We start from the raw sequence: 4,833 nt of genomic DNA on the forward strand, positions 1-4,833 counted from the left end.
TCCTGCTATTTGTGATGACGTGGATGGAACTAGAGGGTATTATGCTTGGCAAAATAAATCAATCTGAGAAAGACAACTATCATATGATCTCCCTGATTTGATGAAGTGGAGATGCAACATAGGCGGTTTCGGGCGTACGAAAAGAAAAATAAAAGAAGATGGGATTGGGAGGGAGACAAACCATAAAAGACTGAATCTCACAAAACAGACTGAGGGTTGCTGGGGGGAGGTGTGTTGGGAGAGGATGGTGGGGGTATGGACATAGGGGAGGGCAGGTGCTATGGTGAGTGATGATGGTGAGTGCTGTGAAATGTGTAAACCTTGTGATTCACAGACCTGTACCCCTAGGGATAAAAACACATTATATGTTTATAAAAAATTTTAAAAAATAATTTAAAAAACCCATTAAAGAAAAAACACATATTGCAAGCCCAAGCTAATCTCATATTCAATCAAAAAAGTTTGAAAGTTTTCCCCTTAAAGATAAGAAAAAAGACAAGTGTGTCCATTTTCACTATTCTCATTTGACATAGTACTGGATGTCCTAGCCAGAGAAACAGGAACCCAAAGAAATAAGAGACTCCAAAAAAAAAAAAAAAAAAAAGAAAAAGGAAGAAGTAAAATTTTTTTTTGGATAACATGAACTTACATGTTAAAAAATCCTAAAAACTTCACAAAAAAATTTGAATAAACAAATTTAGTAAAGCTGCCAAATACAAGATCAATATATAAAAGACAAGAATTTTGTTTTGTTTCATATTTTTTAATATGGAATGCTTCCCAGTTTTTCATGTTATCCTTGTTCAGTGATCACACTAACCTTCTCTGCATCATTACAATTTTAGTATATGTGCTGCCAAAGTAAGCACAAGACAGGGGCATTTTAACACTCTAATGATGAACTATCTGAAAAAATAAAGAAAACAATCTAATTGACAATAGCATCAAAATAATAAAATACTTAGGAATAGATTTAACTAAGAAGATGAAAGATCTGTACTCCATAAACTATGACATTGATAAAGAAATTGAAGGAGACACAAATGGAAAGATAGCTCATATTTATGAATGGTAAGAATTACATTGTTAAAATGTCCATACTACCGAAAGCCATCTGTAAATCCAATTCCTATCAAAAATCCAATGTTAGGGGCGCCTGGGTGGCTCAGTGGGTTAAGCCGCTGCCTTCGGCTCAGGTCATGATCCCAGGGTCCTGGGATCGAGCCCTGCATCAGGCTCTCTGCTCAGCAGGAAGCCTGCTTCCTCTTCTCTCTCTGCATGCCTCTCTGCCTGCTTGTCATCTCTCTCTGTCAAATAAATAAATAAATAATCTTTTTAAAAAATCAAATATTATTTTTTTACAGAAGTAAGAAAAGAATCCTAAAATTTATATGAGACCATAAAAGACAACAAACAAAGAAGTTCTGAGAAAGAATGAAGAAGAGAAATTACACTTCTTGATTTGAAACTATAATTCAAAGCCCTCATGCTCAAAGCAATAAAGTATACTGGCATAAAAACAGACCAATAAACAAGTAGAACAGAATTGAGAGTCCAGAAATAAATCCTTTCATACAGTCACCTAATATTTGACAGGGGCCAACATATGTAATGGGTAAAGATAGTCTGTTCAATAAATGATATTTAAAACTGAATAGTCACATAAACAGTATGAAACTGGAACCTTATATCACTCATAAGTCTTAACTTGAAATAGATTAAAGACTTAAAGGTGATGCATGAAACTAAATTTCCTAAAGGAAAACATAGGAAAAATTCTCCTTGACATTGGTCTTGCCAATAGTTTTTGGATACCAGGCCAAAAACACAAGCAAAAGAAGCAAAAATAAATAAATGGTATTACATCAAACTAAAGTTTCTGCATTGCCAAAAAAAAGAGAGAATGAAAACACAATCCACAGAATGTAAGAAAATACTTACAAATCTTATATCTGAAAAGAGGTTAATAACCAACAGATACAAATAGAAAAAAATATATAATTAAAAAAATAGCAAAAGGGTCTCAATAGACTTTTTTTTTCAAAAAAGTTATATAAATGACCAACAGGAGCATTAAAAAGTGCTCAACGTAAAAAACTCAGGGCAAAGTCATTATGTTGTTGTTGTTGTTGTTTACCTCTGAAAAACACAAGATATTACTACCTATTAGAATATATACTACCAAAAAATTGAAACTAACAAATTTTGGTAAATATTGGGGAAAATGGGGAACTTATGCACTGTGATAGGGATATAAATTTGTATGGAAAACAGTATGGAGATTATTCATATTATTAAAAGTAAAATTACCATATGATTCAGTAATCCCACTTCTAGGTATATATCTAAAGGAAACGAAGTCACTGTTCAAAGACATATCTGCACTCTTATGTTTACTATAAAATTATTAACTCTAAGCAAGAGATGGAAATAACTTCAGTATCCATTAATGGATGAATGAATAAAGTAAGTATGGTAAATATATACTATGGAATACTACTTAACCATGAAAAATTAAGAAATACTGCCATTTACAACAGCATGGATGGATCTTGAAGGTATTATACTAAGTGAAATATTTCAAAGATGTTATATATTTTTTTAATTTATGTATTATGATATCCCTTACATACAGAATCTGAGGAAAAGGCAAACTAATGGAAACTTAGAGTTGAGTTGACAAGGGGTGAACCTGGGGTGGAGTAAGGTGGTCAAAGGGTGCAAACTTGCAACTATAATATGAAAAAGTTCTGGGGATCTAATGTACAGCATGATTATCATAGTAAATAATATATACATACCATTTTTATTGTGCTTCCCTTTATTAAATTTTGCATATATCACATTCTTACAAGTTGAAAGTTTATAGCAATCTTGTATAAAAGAGGTCTGCTGCCACCATTTTTCTAACAACATTTGTTCATTTTGTGTCTCTCTGTCACATGTTGGTAATTCTTGCAATATTTCAAGTTTTTTCATTATTATTGTATTTGTTATGGTGATCTGTGATCAGTAATTATGACCCACTGAAAACTCAGAACTAGTTTACTTAAGGTATATACATTGTTTTTCTTTAAAAACAAAATGCTTTTGAACAGTACAGTATAGTGTTTATTTTTTATATGCACTGGGAAACATAATATTTTATATGCACCGGGAAACCAAAAAAAATAATAATTTGACTTAGTTTATTGAGATAATCACTTTATTGAGGCAGTCTGGAACAAAACCCACAAGACCTCTGAAGTTTATCTCTACTGTACTATATACATAAAAGTTGCTAAGAGAGTAGATCTTAAAATTCCTTACGATACATGCATAAAAAACAGTGGCAACTATACGAGATAGTAGATGTATTAACATTTTTATGTAGAATATATTGCAATAAAGATGTATACCAATTTATCAAATTGTACAAAATTTACACAATGTTAAAAGTTTGCAATGTTATAAGAAATCATTTCTTAAAATTACAAATTATAATGTCGATTTTTTTCAATAAAGCTGGAAAAAACTTTTTGTAGAATTAATCTATTTTTCAAAAAAGGAACTAAGGAAGTAGAAACTGCAACTAACTCTGAAATAATAGAATATAAAATCCATTTTCGATATATACACTGTGACAAACACTATTACTTAGTTTACAATGAAGGAGTACTTATGAAGCATGTAGGATGGTCTATAAATAAGGCTGAAAGAGCAAAGTTTTAAGGTTTAAATTTAAAATCTTCTTTTGAAATACTAAACTGACCACCCAGTTTTCCAAACATAAATGTCTTAACTGCATGAATTTATTTCATACAACTCTATAATCTAGTTTCATAAGAAAGCAGCATGCAAATTTTGAATAAGACAGACTTGCTTAAGTTTCTTTATGTTCAACAGTAAAGGATACCTCCCTAAAAATAAATAGAAGAAAAATCAGCATATTTATTATGAAAATTATTATTCATAATGAGATTCATATTGAATTAGGGAATATATATCCTCAGAGGGGGTAAAGTAAAATGAAATTTATTTTGGTAAATGTGTCTATGAATAGTCAATACAGTGCCTCAATATAAAGAATATTACCATTTTGAACAATTTAATTACTATTATTAGAATTATTATAAGTATAAAAATAGCTATCATTTTAGCATGGAATATGAGACTCTCATGCTCCATGCTTCATTACATCCACACAACAACTCTGCATAATAAGTATTATCATCACCATTTCATGGGTGAAAAAACTGAGGCTAACACATTTAGATAACTGGTTTATGATTACATGGCTAGTAAAGATGCATCTCACTAATTTAGGCTTTATGATTTCAGAATTGTACTCTTTCCACTGCACATTCTATTACTCTGTAAATACTTGGCCTGTTTTCATTTAGTTCTTTAATTTTATTCATGTGGTGATGGCTTAAAGCTTCATTTAAAGGAAGCTTAAAAATTTCATTTAACCAAAAGCTCCCAAGAATTAAAAATGTCATGGATCTAAAGTAGACATGGATATCATTAGTTAATGGGTAACTATATATTTTCCACTCTAGTGAGATAACAATCAGAGTATTTTTCTAAGTTTTAGTCTCTGAGTGTTCAAAAGGACTTTGTTAAAATAGAAATATTTAGACAAAGGTGATCAAAAGTCTGGATCAGGTCACCTTAAGATAAATATTAGGAAACTGAGGAAACAAATGGAGATTTGAACACTGAGCTATGATATAATGAATGGTTTCAAGTATTTAGTAGAGTATAGAAAAGCCCTTTAAAGCCTGGTCTTAGCCTAGCATTGCAGCTTCTAGGATATCTGTCTATCTATCATCTATCTATCTAGATATAAAT

General features: G+C 31.0%; 1 non-coding gene across 1 annotated transcript; it reads right to left on the minus strand.

The window, feature by feature from the left end:
* Positions 1-762: 762 nt before the first annotated feature.
* Positions 763-869, minus strand: LOC131822947 (U6 spliceosomal RNA). The gene has a single exon (XR_009350409.1). It is a non-coding gene; the product is annotated as a U6 spliceosomal RNA (small nuclear RNA).
* Positions 870-4,833: the final 3,964 nt, after the last annotated feature.

Source organism: Mustela lutreola, chromosome 1 (genome assembly GCF_030435805.1).
Source record: "Mustela lutreola isolate mMusLut2 chromosome 1, mMusLut2.pri, whole genome shotgun sequence".
NCBI classification, from domain to species: Eukaryota; Metazoa; Chordata; class Mammalia; order Carnivora; family Mustelidae; genus Mustela; species Mustela lutreola.